Source organism: Chaetura pelagica, unplaced genomic scaffold (genome assembly GCF_000747805.2).
Source record: "Chaetura pelagica isolate M959 unplaced genomic scaffold, ChaPel_1.0 scaffold21, whole genome shotgun sequence".
Classification (NCBI taxonomy): domain Eukaryota; kingdom Metazoa; phylum Chordata; class Aves; order Apodiformes; family Apodidae; genus Chaetura; species Chaetura pelagica.
The window spans coordinates 3,940,882-3,959,608 of NW_009952251.1; positions in this window are offsets into that span (position 1 = coordinate 3,940,882).

Genomic DNA, 18,727 nt, shown 5'->3' on the forward strand with positions numbered 1-18,727 from the left:
AAAGAGCTTGATAATGTCACTCTACTCTCTTGCAATTGCTCTTCCTATGCTCCTCTTAAGTACCTCCTCCAGGTAGATAATTACCTCCTGCATCCTGCTATGCCCGTTTAGACACCTGTGGTTGGGGCTGAGCACAGAGCTGTAGCAAAACAGCTGGTTTGCTTTTCCAAAGATGTTTTACATGTTGATATATTCAGACACCCCATTGCCCCATGGACTTTTGGCCCCAGAGAGACTTTGGAGTGGATTTTTTATTAGAACAGGTATATGAGCTCAGTTTTAGGGTTGTTTTTTTTCAACTTCAGACTGAATGACTGTGAAGAGCTTGCAGGGAAGAGGAGGATGTTACCTTGATTAATTGCTAACATGTCTTTGGCTCTCAAAGAGAGGGAAAAACTCATGGACTGTGCAGATGGTTCAATTCACAGAATATATTAACAGGCGAAAAAAATATCATGTGTTTGTGTTGTATATCATACATTAAAATGTAGAACAGTTTCATTCACTCTCAAATAAATGCATGTAGAATTTGCAACATGATCTACAACAAATTACTTTTATAAGATGAGAAATGTACCAAACAGATGGAGAACAGTAGCATCTGAACTGTCTAAAACCATTTTCTGTAGCAATTTTATCTTACAGCTCTGGGGCCCTCAGCACAAGAAAGATATAGACCAGTTGGAGAGGGTCCAGAGAAGGGCCACCAAGATGATCAAAGGCCTGGAGCACCTCTGCTGTGAAGATGGGCTGAGAGAGTTGGGGCTGTTCAGCGTAGAGAAGAGAAGGCTCTGGGGAGACCTTAGAGCACCTTCCAGTACCTGAAGGGCATACAGGAAAGCTGGGGAGGGGCTTTTCATGAGAGAAGATAGTGATAACACAAGGGGTAGTGGTTTTAAACTGAGAGATTTAGTTTAGATATTAGGGAGAAATTCTTCCCTATAAAGGTGATGAGGAACTGGAATGGGTTGCCCAGGGAAGTTGTTGATGCCCCATCTCTGGAGGTTTTTAAGGCCAGGTTGGACGAGGTTTTGTGCAACCTGATCTAGTGGTAGGGTTCCCTGCTCATGGTAGGGGGGTTGAAACTTGATGATTTTTAAGGTCCCTTCCAACATTAATGATTCTATGATTCTAAGATTCTATGATTGTATAGGCATTAAAAGACATGGAAGAATATAAACTTAGAGTAATCTCTTAACAAACTTTGCTATGTTTCTAGTGTATTTTAAGTTGAATTTTTACCTCATAGAATTTGTTACTAATGATGATATTGTTTAAAACCCCCTCTTGGGCATTGCTGGGATAACAATGACAATAAGACCTTTACTTGTTTTGACACCCTTTAATTTAACTGTCTAGTTCCTGAGCACTTAGAAATCAGTGCAAATGAGGTGAAAAATAAACCATTTACACTCTGAGAATGTTCTGTCCTTGCAGACCAAGTATGTCCATTACAATGGAACATTTGACTTGTACAGTCAAAGCCAGCAAAATGTACCTCACTGATGTTGTAGGTATTCTTGACTAAGCTATGAAGAGGTAATTACTTCAGCCCCTTTTGCCCTTTGATGTTATAAAGCAGATTAATTGCAAGGAAGGAGATTATAGAAAACTGAAGTAGCACACATTATAAGAATCTTGAACTTAAGGATTCTCCTTAGTACATATTACAAATGAATGAAACACTCTCTTCCATTATAAATTATTCTGTTTTGAGTTGAATGCAAGAGTAAGAAATAGACCTGCAAGGACCCTAGAAGTGTATTGTCTTCCTAGTCAAAATCCAAGCTCAAAACCTTGGATGAAAATAAAAATATGCAGATATTGTATATGGAAAAGTTTCTACAATTTTATTGAGAATTGATTTTGGCTGGTTAAACAAAAAGGAAAGAAGTTTCAGGATCTCTTCAGTATTTCTAGAATAATGTATAGGGACTACAGAGTTGCTTCAGGTTTTGATGTTTCTAGGTGTTTTGACCTCCCAAGACCTTAGACTGTGTGAACATAATGCAAATATGTTGCAGCTATTTATTGTTCGTAGCTAACAGGCAACCCAAGTGTAATTAAGGCACAATGCAGTTGAGGGAATGCTTTTCTCTGCTTTCTGAAGAAATTAATTCACCCTCATGTCAGCTTTTAAGCCTTACTGTGTGTAGGAGTAATAATCATCATTTGACTTCAGCCTTGGTAAACTCCTGAATCCTGCCAATGAACATGAGTAGCCTTTCTGGCATTACACTTCACTTGCCCACAGAGTCCCAAACAGCAGCATTACTGGAATCATCCCACCAGATAGTTTTGATGGACCACATCCTCTACCATTGCCATTTTATAACTCTGAAAGGTAGCTATAAATAAATATTGATCACATATATACATCTGAAGGATACTGGTGGAGATGTAGGCTAGAGATTGATGACAACCAATTAATTAATGCACTGACAATTTCAGCATCTGTCTATAGATGCAGTAAACCAAAGAACTGTTAGAAAAAAATCTGCAGTAATTATGGCCTAGGCTTGAATTAAATAAGCACTATAATGATTTATGGTTCTCTTCTCTGTAAGACAGTATAAACCCTTACCCTGGTAGGCTGCAGGACATACTACAATAGAACTGGCTAAATTGGCCTAAGGTGCTGATTCCTGTCTTGCTTTCCCTCACATTCTGTCAGCCTTTCTGGCACGGTGCTAGTAAAAGCATTTGTAAAGCCATGGGAACTTACCTGTCCACATAGAATGCTTTCTGTTTCAAAATTACTTTTTGACCACAAATGTCCCTTGATCTGCTTCACAACACCAGTCTTAAAGGCACAACATGTTGGTGGAAATGAGTGACCAAGGTCTTTTGCCACTACGGTGATATACAAACCCCCTGGTGCCAAAGAGAATATCTTGGCAGATTTCACAGGCTTTGGTCCCAGCCCAGCAGCTGGATGGCCCTGTTTCTTAGATAAAGACTACTGGGGATGATAGAGGAGGCCTGCCCAGAAGAAGGTAGCTGTACCTGAAATATTACAAATCAGCACTCCGAGGTGTCCAAGGAAGAATTGACATAGCTCTTAGGAAAGAACATTTCTACAGCAAATGGGACTGGCCGTGCTCACTTGCTTCCTGTAAACGCCAGTGCCAGAAGAGTGATTTATTGGTTTGTTGTGTGAAACGGGAGACTCAGTCTTTTTCCATAGGAATTGTTCTAATAACAATCCTTCATGACATGGGTGGATAGTATAGGAGTTGGGAACACAGCATCCTTTTTAAACAATTCAGACATGAGATGACTGATGTTTTTCCTGACACCGTTTGGGAAACATAAACGCAAAAGTCATTTTTCTGACAAACTGCCAAGCCAACTACAGGCTTAGAAAAGGGTTTTTTTAAAGTAATGATGTCTTTTCCATGCTATTCATCATATAACTTGCTTTTAGATAAGTATCACAGAACACCATACAGCAAAAGAGCCAATTATAAGTTAAGGAGAAAAGATTTTTGTGGGAAGTTTAAGAGAAAGGTGATTTATTGTCTCGGAGTGAATAAAGAAAAAGAGAGTTCCAAATAAATAGGGAGAAAAAAAGCCAACCACAAATTAAAAAGTGACTTCTGACCTCAGACTAGGGGAAAGGGAAAGAAAGAGACTTCAGGAAAGATCTGGATTGGACAAGCTATACTGCCTGGTGCTTTTTATTTTAACTATGAAAAAAAAATCTTAGTCCTCATTAGAGATAAGAAAAGATCTATTATTCTATACATGCTATGTTTCCAAAAGGTAGCAAGTTGCAGTGGGTAAGCTAAATCAACAGTTTCTGTATTTCACATGTACTACAATAGGTGAGCTACTGTATATTTTCATCTCTTTGATTTCAAGACTGTATCTGAGTGGCAATGCCCTTTCTTCTAATCCTAACACATTTTAAGAGACTATCCTGAGCTTTGATTGAATGTTGGAAAGTTGGAGACCTCTTTAAGTGAATGAAAAAAGAATTTGTAAAGCATTGAATATCAGGTTCTCCTTTGGAGCTTTTTTATTTGAAGTTGTAATGGACATCAAAGATGTTGATGAATCAGTTCTTCAAACAACTTTTCCTTCCACAGAATGTCATTTATGTAGCAAGTAGGAATAAGCAGAAGATACTTTTTTTTTTTTTTTTTTTTTTTTTCAGATGGCTCATTTATTTAGCATGGTCACTGAGATGTGATTTCTTCGGGGTGTTGTTCAGAAAGAAAACTTAGTCCTTAGGACTTAAAATGAATAAGGTTTCATAAGGTTACAGAAATAGTCAAAAGTACCAAACTCCAAGAGGGTTTACATTGGGTCAGTTGTTCAGAAATGTATTTCCAATAACTCTAAAATCGTGTCATGGTCAAGGAAAAGCCGTACTGAGCACTGCCTCATATTTCTGAGGTGCAGCTTTACCCTGGTAGTACTTTAAATGAAATCTGGAGGACCTGTGAAAGTTCTCACTACATATCCTCTCTTTTTAAGAAAGACATACATCAGATTTAACAATTTCTATGATCTCTACCTCAGAGTAGTGGACCTTCAGTACCAGGGAGGTCCCAGTATGTTATTTCTACATGTTAAAGTTCAGAGTGAGTTAAATTTTGACTTCTGGACTACAGTCTTTTACACGATACCAGGAGAGGGACTGATGTTATGATAATTGCCCATCTGAAAGATGTGGTTTTTTCCTTGCTATTGGTATCTGAATGCTATCAGTGCTTCTCTCCGTAAGTTTATCTCTGTCTAAAGTGGATAAAGAGCAGGAAAAAACAGGAATACATTTAAAAGAAAGAAAAAAAAATATGGAAAGAAGAACTGTGGGCCTGCTGTTCTAAGAAGCTCTCTAATTTACTTATGTTTACTTATCAGCTCCTCTATTCAATAAAACACTGGGCAGCTGGGACCACAGGAAAAAAAAAAAAAAAAGAGAAAAATGAATTATGGAACAAGAACTGTAAGAAGTGGAAATACAAGATGATGAGAAGTACTCTTAGGTAGTGAAACATTATGGTTGGAAAGAGGTGCTGCTGCAATAAACTACTTACAGAAAGATCTGTCTTCTTAGTTTTCACATGCTACCTCACCCAGTATTTTTTAAAACACTCTGTTAAAGGCTCTGACTCAGAACAGCTTTAATAACAGGGAAGGTCAAAGAAGGAAAAAAAAACAAAACAGGCATTTGATCCCTTCACATTTAGCTGCATGGAATGTTTTGTTTGCTGTGTACATTTGCATACTGTAAAAAGGAAAAAGACTAGAAATATAGAAAGGGGAAAACATGAAAATGGTTCTGAGATGTTTTACTCTAGTAAAACTCTGAGGGGCCACCAGTGGTGAAACTTGGAGGAAAAAAAAAGAGCTGAGCACTGCCAGAGCCCAGCAAAGCAAATTAGTTTATGTGTAACATTTCAAAAAGATTGAAAACTGCAAATCTTACATAGCCAGAATGACAATCCCATCCTGAACTCATCACACATTTCATACGTTGCAGCAGATAACTAACTGTAATCAGTCACAAACAGTCAGGGCATTTGGCACGGTGTTGCTGCGAGGTGAGATTCCTTCTTCTGTTGCCAAGACAACTCAATAGTTGCTAATGGTGTAAGTTTATTTGGCAGCCCTGCTCTATACCGTGCTGTGGATATAAACAGAGGGCCTTCAGGCATTCATAAAACATTTAAAAATTTCATTTTTGCCATTTCTTATAGCAGGCATAATATACACATAGGTATAAAATGAACACAGCTATTCATAGAAAATTAATAGTAGCGTAAAAGAAAGAAAATGATGGTAGTAAAAATAAGTGCCTAGATCAAGTGAAGGGTGGAGTCCAGATGAGCATGTCTCAGAAAGACAAGAAAGTACTTTGTCTTCAAGCTTTTTCTTTGTGTGGACTCTCAATTGCTGGGACACTGAGTTTGCTATGCAACAAAAGGATTGTCCTAACACTGTTGTTTCTTCACCAAGCAATATTCTGAAATAACAGAATCACAGAATCTTAGGGGTTGGAAGGGCCCTCAAAAGATCATCTAGTCCAACCCCCCTGCCAGAGCAGGGTCACCTAGAGTACATCACACAGGAACGCATCCAGGTGGGTTTTGAATGTCTCCAGTGAAGGAGACTCCACAACCTCCCTGGGCAGCCTGTTCCAGTGATCTGTCACTCTCACAGTAAAGAAGTTTTTCCTGTTTATGTGGAACCTCCTATGTTCCACTTTGCACCCATTGCCCCTTGTCCTATCACTGGACATCACTGAAAAAAGCCTGGCTCTGTCCTCCTGACACTCACCCTTCACATATTTGTAGACATTGATGAGGTCGCCCTTCAGTCTCCTCCAAGCTAAAGAGACCCAGCTCCCTCAGCCTTTCCTCACAAGGGAGATGTTCCACTCCCTTAATCATCTTTGTAGCTATGCGCTGGACTCTTTCAAGCAGTTCCCTGTCCTCCTTGAACTGAGAGGCCCAGAACTGGACAAAATATTCCAGATGCAGCCTCACCAAGGCAGAATAGAGGGGGAGGAGAACCTCTCTTGACCTACTAACCACACCCTTTCTAATGCACCCCAGGATGCCATTGGCCTTCTTGGCCACAAGGGCACATTGCTGGCTCATGGTCATCCTCCTGTCCACCAGGATAGGAATTATTCAACCACTGAACAGAGGATAGAAATTCAATGCTGATACAGATTATAGACACTTGCAAAATATCAGAGTCAGCATCTGGTGTATGTCCAGCACAGCAAGCAGCCCAGTCTCACAAATGCTTTTATGATTTCAAGTGCCAAGGTCCACTTTTCATATAATCATCATATAATGATAGAGCATTTTGGGTTGGAAGGGAACTGAAAGATCATCTAGTTAAGCCAACAAAACCAGCAATGTCATGCCCTCAGTAAGAGATTAAAGAAACACATTCTAGAAAAGAAGAGATAACTCATGCTGTGGAGGCAAAGAATACACTCTACAAGGGCTGATAATAACACTTCGCTAATAGCACTTCCTTAATAGTAAACGGAGTGAAAGCTGAAACACATTGTAGGGTCTTAACATAAAATCAAATGTAATACACTTTTTTTTTGAAAGGCAACTTAAATTAAAGCAAGGTCCACAAATGCATTAGAGAATACATGTTTTAACTATACTTCTGTTCAAATCAGCTCTCAGCTGCTGACAGATGCTAAGATTGGAAGTGTGAAGGAGAATGGCTTGGTCCATATGTATTTCTTATTGTTACATATTATTATGTTTCCAGTAGCTAGGTAACCAGAAACACTTCCCTTTAGCAAGTTAGCTTTTGAACTCTTCCTTTATTTTAAGTAGAAAAAAGGTAAGAAAGAAGAAACCAGGTTAATAGATGTCTGTGCCAAAAAGACACATGCATGACTTTGCAATAGAGACAAGTTGTTTGATGGCTGCTAAAGCCACTGAAACTTGCTTTGGTCTATTGTTGGACCACTTTAGAAGTTTGCTTGGGAAAGTCCTTCACCAAGATTTTGAAAGTCAGCAGGAGGATTCAGATGCTTTTTTAGTCATTGAAGTGTATAGGAATATGTAACTAGATACTCACTTTGACCTTGAAAAACGAAATGCTTTGAAGTATAGGATTTTTTTCACACCAGCAATGTAAAAACTGTTTATACTGGGCTTTTAATTTGGTATTGTCCAGAGCTCTTTTATCTTGCCGGATTTCTAGAGGACATTTATTTTCAAATCTCTGGGGAAAAGTAACTAATTTACTATTCCAAACACCTTGAAAGGCAACAGAATATAATATTGTGTTTCTGCCATTGATATTAACAGATGAAAGAATAATTATTATCTTTAATAAGGACAGAGAAGTATTTTTTCACCTTTCAATGAGAACCAGAAGAACGTCATATTTGTCCTTGGAATTCTGAATGGTTTTCAGCGATCAAGATCCAAGTGATTCCAGAAAGCTCTAGATTTTGTGCTAGGAAAGGAATATGTTGATAGCAAGAGTGTAAAGATATATTTGAGATTTTAATGGGTTATATTTAAATTTGTGGTTATTATTTTATGCCATATGTTTTAGCTGTATTTTAATAAAGGCATTAAAATGTGTTTAAAGGACATGTCTGAGTATCAGTATTTTTATATTTCATTGTTATAAGCTGCAAAGATAAGGAACATTCTCTTATTAGTTCTGAGTAGTAATTTACCACCTTTAAATAGATTCTAATAAATATCTATGTTAGCAACACCATTAGACATCAACAGAAACACTGTTTTGAAAATAAAACACTGGGAATAAATTACTTCAAATATACAACCATCTTAAAATAAAAAGTTCACATGTAAATCAATCCATTCTGAAAAAGAAAATTCCCATAGAAACTGGATGTCAAATTCACAGGCTACTTTTAATGGTGTGTATTGCTTTTCCTTTTCCCTTCGACATTTTCAGGCTAGTGCTATGGATTCTGTAAGAGGCTCTGACGTGTTATCTGCCCAGAAGCTTGGCAGACATTCTTAGGAGAGCTTTTATCAGAGATATAAACCTTTTCTCCCCAGAAAAGAGTGATCAACATTGCCAAGTGATCTGTTGAGAGCCCGCAAGTGCCAGGATACTGACTTCCTGTTCAGGACTGGGGAAGAGGCAAAGTAGGATAAAGTAGAAAAGGGTTGATGAGATGTAGAGAAGCTGGTGGAGCAGAGAGTGCAGCTGGGCACATGCAGGGGAGCAGCAAGGTCAGAACACAGCAAAGATTTTTGCAGGTTATCAAAGTAGAGCAGGAGTAGTCACTGCCTCCACATATTCATGTGGCCTGACACAGATCAGTATGCGGGGCCACTGCTTCTAGAGGCAGCCAGACTGCTGCCCCACCACCTGCAATAAACACTATTGCTGGTTCTAGGAGCTGGGACAAGATAACTTCTGAAGCAAAGAGAGAGTGATAGCCTATCCAAATCTTATCCCACATAGATTGTGGAACGTAATATGGCTTTGGAACATGTCTACATAAAACATGCTAACACCTACCAGCATTTTTGCCACAGTAACCTTAGAAATACAGCTCTGTCAACCTGCTTCCAGCCTCTTCCAACACACACCATGCTCGAATTTTTGGTGACCTGGTGTTTGAGTTTATCAATAGCAGGAAACACTGAAAACCTCTTGTGCTCTTCCACACTGAACCTCTGAAGCCACACAGCCCCTCTTCAATGAATCTTTATTATTTTCAAAAAATTTCAATTAATAAATTGTTTGTTACCAGAAGAGTTAAGTTCCTTGTATATAGTGTTTAAGGAGTTTCCACATTTCCACATGGTTTGTCTACTGAAGATGGCCCCTACTTCCTCATCTTATAACATGACCTATAAAACATAGTCTAAGCTTTGCTGGCTATTCTCTTTGGTCTGTGGAACAAACAGTCTGATAAAATTCTGCCCAGGACTGAGAAATTTGCAGTGCACATATGATTTGAAAGTAACACTTTCAAATTACAGACTGAATGCAAAACTAAATTTCTGTCTTGGTACTTCGAGGTGTGGGTAAAATCAGTGGTATCCTTGTGCATATGTGGAATGATACAGCTACCAAAAAATATGGTTTTGCAATTCATTTTCTTAGCAGCACTTGAGTCATGAGCAACAAGTAACAAACAGGCAAATAAAACCCCTACTTAATCCAACATTCTCTTTTTCACTGGGATCATGGCAATGCCTAATGTCTTGGGATGGTACATTACAAATAAACAAACCATGAAACTGCAGACAGCTCAACTCTTTGAGGAAAGATGGGTCAAATCAGAATGAGGTCTAAAAGGAATCTTTCATAACAACTATGCATTGCATGTCTCACAACTGCTGTAAAACATGTTTTGTAACAGTAAAGAGGTTCTCCTCTGCTTAGTGTTGTATTCCATAGCTACTTCTCTAAAGTTTGGACAAATGCACATCTGTAATCTGAATTATTATCTTTAATTAAAAAAAAAACAAACAGTAACTGAACAAAGAATTCACACTTACAGCTTTACCACTGGAAGTAGGTAAGGAAATGCACATGGAAATAATTTATAACTATAAAGCAATGGATAACATATCTCTTATCTTAGAAAACTTTTTTTTTTTTTTTTTTTTTTAAACTTGCCTTTCCCTTGAACTAAACTGAAGTGCTGAAAAAGGCTGGAATGGTCAATTAAAATGCTCCATTTTTAGTAGTCCCTTTTTTCTATTCAGTACTGTTTTTTATAATTAATTTTTCCTTATACCCCAGTGGTTCTCTAGCAAAACTTTCTAAGGATGGAAGATTAATATATTACTAGATTAATATATCATTTTAATGTAATTTCTTGTACATACATGCTCTCAAGCACTAGCAAGCAGCAAAACCAAACTGGTAATAAGTTCTTTAGAATCTCCTCAGAGAACAGAGGTCAGGTTGTAAACTGAATTTCTAATAGGCTTATTGCTACAACATGCAGAAGTTCCAGTTTCATATTAATCAGTGCTCATATTCTCTGCTAACAGCATGAGGGTGGGGGAAGGAGCCAAGAAGTCAGCCTTTAAGAGCCTGGCACTAGCAGCAGAAATTGTCATCCATGTAGTGGATGGCAAAAAGTAATTTAAATGGCAATTAGTGTAACACAGCCAACCATCTCAGCATTTACGAGTTAAGCTTCTGGGCCATCAAAACACGGATTTCCCCTTTGCTGATATCAAGGTCAGGATGCTGCTGTCCTTCCATAGTAACCCCATCCCCAGGGCATCCTCGCCCCAGCTGCACTTCTGGGCAGGCAGTCCTTTCTTCCCTTTGTGAGAAACATGGATGGAAGGGAAGGAGGTAGAGAGTAGTCCAGAGCTGGGCTGTTTGGCTCCCTCATACATGTCACATAACATTAAAGGGCTTTTGGCATTAAGTCTTTGGTTGGCTAGCAAAACTTTGCTGGGGATGGGAATGCTTCCTCACTGTTTGGTAAGAAAAAAACCACTGGCCTCCTTGTCTCATGAAAAAGAAGGAAAAAAAAAACCCTGAACACTTTCTCTGAACACTTCAATTTCTCTATAGAGCCAGGTCAGCTGGAAGTTAGCAGATGCTACACAACTACATAGCTAATCAACAGCAAAGCTATCTTTTTCATTTAATTGCACATCAAATACTAAACAAAAAAATGAAAAAGTTTGCGTAGTACTTTGTTCCACCTTCAATTGTTTTCAAATAAGTATTTTCCAAGGGATAAAAGATTAACGGGGTATATCTTGCCTGCAGCATGCTTGTACCTCCCCAGCACTGCCTGCCCCAGAGGGGGGTGTACCATGGATGCAGAGAAGGGAGCCAAGTTTGGTGCACTGAGGGCTGTGTAAATGCCAGCATGTCAGCCATTGCTAGCTGAAAATTCGTTTAATCAACTACAGGGTGCACTTCCGTGCATCTAATATACAAAGCTAATTACATCGAACCATAGTTGCCTAATGCTAATTTCAACATGATGCAGTGAATGAAGTTACATAGCATGGCAGCACTGGCTTAAGGTATTCAGGAAATGCTATTTTTTGAGAATGAAGGAAAGTGGAAGCTTTGAGTCTGGCAATATATATCACAAAAAAATATTCTTTCATGCTTCAAGCTAGAGATTGGTAGAGATTTCACCAATGTCAGCTACATATTAGTGTCCAAACTATTGCAGTAGTATCTGTGCCATTTGTGTGTTTTATAGGTCCTATTTATTTCTTTGATAATTGGAAAAAATTGAATCCCTTAGTTACAGTCAGATTTGTTAACTAGAATGCATTGTTCAAGCACATTATTCCTCTAGACACCTTTTCAAAGTAGCAATATAATACCATATTGACTGTATATGAATTAATGGAAAGAATATAAGCCAGTTGTGACCAAATAATTGAACTTTGCTGATTTGAGTTTTGATCAATAATGTATTCATTTAGATCCCTGAGCAGAAAGCTTTTACCTTTTTATTTTTTTTTTCCATCCCACACTTTCTTTACTTTTTTTCCAGTCTCTTATCTCTCAGCATTTCTAAAGGACCCCATCATGGTCCTATGCAATGAAATGGAGGCAGTGAAATTGTGAAAGGTTACCAAATTGTAACTTTCATATAAAATGTGTTATTGTGTTGCTGCAAAAAGACTACTTAGTTATTGCAAGATACTGGAGAATTGTGAGTGAACTTTGGAGCACTCACCCTCTTATTATCAAACTAGCAGCAAACACTTATATTTTCATCTGCTGCCATCTGCCTTAGCTGACATCTTTCATGTCCCAGTCAAGCTGTAAGATTATCAGCTGTAGATGCCCTCTCAGAAATGCTCAGCTATATGTTTTTGGATGATTGTACTCTGGAAAATATAATTTCTATCTGGTGGTAGCAAATAGAAAGGAAGGGATTTTACTAGATACCATTTCACATGCTACTACATTCTCAATTATTTCAAAAATTATCATGAGTAATATCTAAAAATATTATTTTTCAATTGTTTTCATGGAAGATAGAGAAATCTTAGAGCTGATATACTTCACTATGATTTAAGAAATCCTGTATATCATCAACTCTGTGTGTGACTGTACAAGTACTTTTGGTTAGCAATTAAAAAAGCCCTAAAGAACATGCATGGTCTTAAAAATATGTCCTGAAAAGATGTTCATTCAAAAGGAGCAATGTGTGCTTAATATTAAACTAGCACTCTATATTTTCTGACCAGGAAGGAAACTAAAGTTAGTTACATCACTTCAGTTCCAGAGCGGAAATTATCAATCCAGTTTTTTGGTTTGCTCTCCACTGGAAATGAGGAACTCTGAGTAATTCCCTGATCTGTCTTTCCACTCTGAACTGCTACCTACCTAAAGTGTTACTGTATAATGGAAATATCATCTAATGTGAGGCAGCCTGGTGCCACTGTAATACAAGTAATACACAGCAGTAACTCACAATATAATCTAATGGCTTTTTTTCTTCAATAAATAAAGTCAGTAGCAAATTCTTACATTAAGGTTCAAAAGGAAAGAAAAAAATACATAATGATTCATATATTTTCATAATTAGTCTCATGATGAACTGCAAACATGGCCTGATTACCTGATAAGTGAAATAGAGCTGCAAAACTGTGATCTTCAATTACTCGAGACAAAACTGGAGTATATTCACTACGCATCTGCCATGAAAGAAATTTCTTTAATGCATTTTAATCCAAACCTCTTAATGATTTTGCACACAATTAATAACTGTTAGAACAAAATAGAAGAACTGGAAAGAAATCTTTCACACAGAATACCCCATAACATATGCGCATTTTTAATTAATATTATATTCTTGTAAATATAATTAAAGGTGAAGTTCACTTTGAAGCTAATGGATCTGCTCATATCAAATAGTCAAACTAGGAATGTGTTTATGTATAAACATCCATATGCTAAAATATCCTGATCTGGTAGCTCTTTTTTCTTTATCTCATTTATCTAAAACAGCTTCCAATCTCTAAGTGCAAGAGTGAGTCATATGGAGGGCAGGGAGAAGTGCTTGAAGTATTTTGGAATTCCGCTTTGCAGATTTTAGAAAACATTATGCCAAACACATGCTGGAAATGGCATTTTTCAGTGAACACACTCTCTGTCTGTTTGAGAGGAGGTGAAAACAATCAGTGCAGCTTAAATCCAAAGACAGAAGCTCAGACAAGACATGCCTTGTCCTGTACCAGTGATGTCGGGAATTCACAAACAAGGAGCTGTGTGCGCATATGTTTGTGAAGTAAAGCTGAGGATGGCACAAAAATCATCTGTTGAAATAACCTTAGAGCACTGATTTCATATATACCAATCTCCCTTTTAAAAAAAAAAGTCACTGCTATTTGATTTGAATATAATATATTAAAATATATTAAAATGAAAGGAACTGAAAGGTGAGATGGACTTAACAATAAGAGATTTATATCTCCTTCCTTGGACTGCTGATTAAGGCAGCAGAGGGGCAGCCAGAGATACTTCTAGGAAACACTTCTTCTAACACGATGTCCACAGTGCAGTTAGTCATCCTGGGCTCTTTTTACACCTAATGGCATTTGTACAAAGTGATTCATATGACCTGATTTATACAGTTCCATTAGGGTGATATATATGAGGACCTACAAGGTCTATTTCTCTCCACTTTGGCTAAAGTTTGAGTAACTCCATCAATATAAGCATTGAAGATTATGTGCTTGGTCAGATGAACCAAATATTTCTCTAAGGCAGAGTGGTTATCATTTTTCCTGCATCACAAGAGAAAATGAATTGCAAGAGGGACCTCCGTAGAGCATATCATTATCACCTTAGAGCACAATTTACCAGAGGTTTGTGTTGATAATTTAGAAATGTTTTCAAATGCTCTTCCTAAGTTATGACAGGGTCAACATCCCTGTCTTTGCAATCAAGGCTTCACACTAAGATTAATTCACTCCTGCTTTACTCTGTTGAGCACTTTATCCCATGCTGAATGTAACCTTAACCAAGTTTTTAGTGCCCCTTTCATTCCACCCTGATGGGAGGCTGCTGGGTGGGAAGTGCGCCTGCCAGGAGGGCTCCTGGGAGCACAGGGCTGTGCTGGGCCAGGCAAGGCTTCTGCTTTGCTTGTTTTGGGAAGGAAAACCATCTCCATTTCATCAGCTACAGGCCTGTCTGCTATGGCCAGCCTTTATGGAGGCTGTGCACCAGTTACTCTCCTGCCCTTTCTGCACTCCTTCAGCTATGCTCTGAGCATCAGTGTTTGTGTGTCAAAATCCAGTCCTTGCTTTTTACAAGGTATTTTGAGAGCTTATTAATGAAAGCAGAAGAGAGAAACAGAACATTACTGCAAAATATTGCTATTGGTGAAATTCCACACTGACTGCATGTGACGAGTATGCAGGAAAAAAGGTGAAAAGGTTTTGTTTCATCTGTGTGACTTAGCAAATAACACACAGTTTGAAAAAACTGATTGTGAGTCTGGCTGATACAGAGGTAGTGCTGGACAAAGAATCACTCAGGAAGTTAATCTGTAACGCTAATGCCTACACAAAGATCCTGCATTTACTCCATTGCTATTGCTTCTATGAAATACTGTTCGATAGAAAAAAAGAGACCAAATATGAAATAGAGACTAAACAGAAAAGCAAGAGGCTAGAGGTGTTCAGAACATGTGAAAAGCACTGAAAAATAATAAGATAATTCAACTGTATTTTCTTTAGAGTTCATGTAAAACTAAATCTTCTCAAGGTGGTAAGAGGGAGAACAACCATTGTGAAAGCATAATGAAAGCAGAGCTTTTATGTGAGGTCAACCAGCAGAAAGGCAAGAGTCATCAGAGCAAAAGAGACCCCAAAAGCTAACACACATCATTGCCCTAAAACCCCAACAAAACAACCATTTGTTAAACTGACTTCAAACCTCCCCTTACAAAAACCCTACTGCTCAGTGAGAAAAGCAGATACTAAACTTTCAGTGGGGAGAGTGGGAGAAATGTTTCTTCCTTGTTTTGCTGTAAGGCATATGATGCCCATAGGAAGATTACTTATAAACACAAATATTTTCTCTCCTCTGAAACCAGTGTTCTACTGTAACAAGTTGAATTTGGCTTACTCTAGCTTCTGGGAAGCAGTGAAGTATTTACTGAGGAAAAAAAAAGGTGATAAAAAATGTTTACTATATAACACAAAGTTGTGACCTGCCAAAAGCTCACTCCTGCCATTTTAGTCATTCCTCATTGCTTAATCCTCAAATCAGTCTCATCTCTTAACTCATGTCATGCAGATTGGGAGATGTTTATTGACCTTGTACATTTAAGGAGTAGAATTTTAGGCTAAATGCACACAAGACAACTATGTAATAGATTGAAAATTAAATACGGGTAGCCAAAAGCTAGGCAAAATTCCAAGATATTTTCTCATTAAATAATATTGCACTCAGTCCTCAAGTCTGTGAGACAAAGTAGATATACTGCTTTGAATAGTTATTATTTTACACCTCCATACATAATCCTGAAAACAGAGCTAGTTTTGATTCCTCAATTTTCTTTAAATAATTGCAGTCATAGAGAAGATGTGTATGTGCTAGTGAAATGCAATGAAATCTGAGATTTGAGATAGATTATATATTCCCAGTGACGAACATTGCAATTGATTTATTCAAAATGCAACCTATCATTATAAGTCAAGGACTCTTAGAAGCATGTGAGTTCTAAATTAAAATGTCAGATTTTTTCCTTTAGAAGTAGAAATTAGCCATCCTTCTTTTCCTATATATGATTACTTTATGGATTAATTTACACAAGCTTTGTATTTAATAATATGCTGGAATGAAGACAAAAATTCTGATAGGATTGTTTTTAACTCATTTTGTCATTGCCCTAGCCAACATCAGTTCTGTTTCCATTGTTAAAAAAGGTACTATTTTCTAAGGCAAGGAACTGGCATATTTTATTTTACCTGCAATGTCTCTATATATAGAGAATAATTTTTAGAGTGGCCTATGTTTAAATATATATTTAGCATATTTGTACAAGGGGAAGGGTGGACCCAGGATGACTGTACTAACTTAAGCCTTTAAGAGATATCCTTTCAGGTTGCTGACTTCTGCTTTCATCATGATCTACAAAAGGGATTGTTACCTAAGTGGGACACAGGTATGATTTAGGTGCTGAAATGTAGAATCACAGTCCTCAAAACCTTGGCTTAATCTCTGAGGGATCTCCATGTCATTTTCTCAAAATAGACACTGGGTAAAGGTTACTTTCAGACACTTTTCACTCATTTCTAGGGCGTATGTTAAATAAAGAATATACAGAAGACAGTAGTAATCAAAAAGGAAGTACTACAAAGCAATATACATTCTGGAGAACTTTCACCAGGCGGTCTAGTAGCATTTTAAAAACAGATAAGTTACCTAGCTATTCTTTGGAGTTTAATTAAATGTCAAGTATTTTTTTTACCCTCTGCTAACATATCTATTACTTTTCATAAATTAGTATTGTACATTAAATCTTACTTAAAATTATATTTTAGTGATGAATTATATTTTTCAATTGATTTTGCTTACTACATCTGATTTACTTTCTACCATAAAGAGTTTTGTTTGGTTTGTCTTTCTGACATGTTAACATTATTAAGAGATCTTAAATGAATTTCACTTACTTCAGGTTTTTGGAAGCTGGCAGTCTAATTGTCAGGTTTTACAGTGGACTATGGTATAAAGCTACAAAACTTATCTTCCTCTGAGGAGTAGACATCCTTCTGGGAAGAGAATCATCCCAGTGATGATTAAAAGACCCACAGGGTCTAAAAATTCAGTTAGAATGACTTGGCTGGTAGCAAAAAGGAGTGAAAGTTTCTGCGAATTCCCTCCCTCCTGGTCAGTCTCTTCTGCTGACAAAACCCGAGAAAGCTCTGGGCACCAGGGAGGAGTAAAGCCTGTGCCTTTGGGATGGCCCTTTGGAGACTAGGGCTGCTCCAAGAGCCTGGCTCTCATTTGCTCTCATCATTTCTCAAAGCTAAGAAGGCTGCAGACATGTGGCACTTTCAAAGAACCCTGTATGGCCCTAGGATATATATTTTTTTCCTTTGATTTTCAGTAAGACATGGTGTTGTAATTCAGTTAGGTTATTTTGAACACCCTACCAATGCAGTTTGTTTTCCAGAGATTTTCAGTAATAGGAGAGTGATGTATACTGAACCAGACATCCATTTTCTCTTGGCTGCTATTCAGAAATGTAATTGTTTATACTAAATGTATTTCTTTTATTTTTTTTTTCCCCTGTGAGTTTTTTAAGGATTCCTTTCCCCATCTTTAGAGACAAGGAAAGCAAATGATGCTGACAGCTATTGGCCTATAGAGGTTAATCTCTTTTAAATTAAATGTAAGACCAGACCTTTCTTATTAACTATAAAATGCTATTCCCTCAGGTTTGCCTATTTTCAGTCTTAAATATCAGGTTTTCACTTAATTGCTTGAGCATACGCTTGCTGAAGACACCTATTCTGAAGAAATGTTTTACATACCTCTTGTTATGTTGCATACACTGATCTATTGTTGTACACCTCGTTCATTTAGAGCTGATAATGCTTCAAGGAAAGACCTATGAAACATTCTGTACTGCAAGGTCCAAAGAGATATTTTTGTACATTTTTTAGAATTACAGAATTCTATGGCTTTTCTGTAATGCTCGTACCAATGTCATGTTCCTAAATAATCCTAAATCCCATGTTGGGATTCCTTTGCTTATTTAATTAAAGTTTTGAGATATTCTGCTTGGATTTTTATAGGGAGATCATTATGTACCTGGCATTTTGTTTCTCCTTTTGAGATATCAGGTATCTTGGGGATAAGTTGTGAACACATTACAAACCAAAACAACAATTTAAGTACTGATGATATGTAAAATAAAAGAAAGTTGGGCTGTATGAAATAGAGAAACTGATGTTGCAGTTAGGCAGTGGGTATGCATGCGCTTTAGCTCTAGGGACACAACAAAAATGCAGTCCAAAAGAGGGTATGTTCATTCTAAATTACTTATGCTTGTATTTACATACATTCTCACACAGTAGACACTAACTTACTGAAAATTCTTTCCACTGTTTTAATTGACTTTTTATTAACCCTTTTTGATACAGAAAATTTCCCATAGCTGCAAGAAGGAATTTACACAGATAGTCTTCCAAATTTCAGTATCCAGGGCTGAATGAGCTGAGAGACAGAAATCTCTTTTACTTGTTAGCAGAGCACTTTCAGTATAAAATCACACACA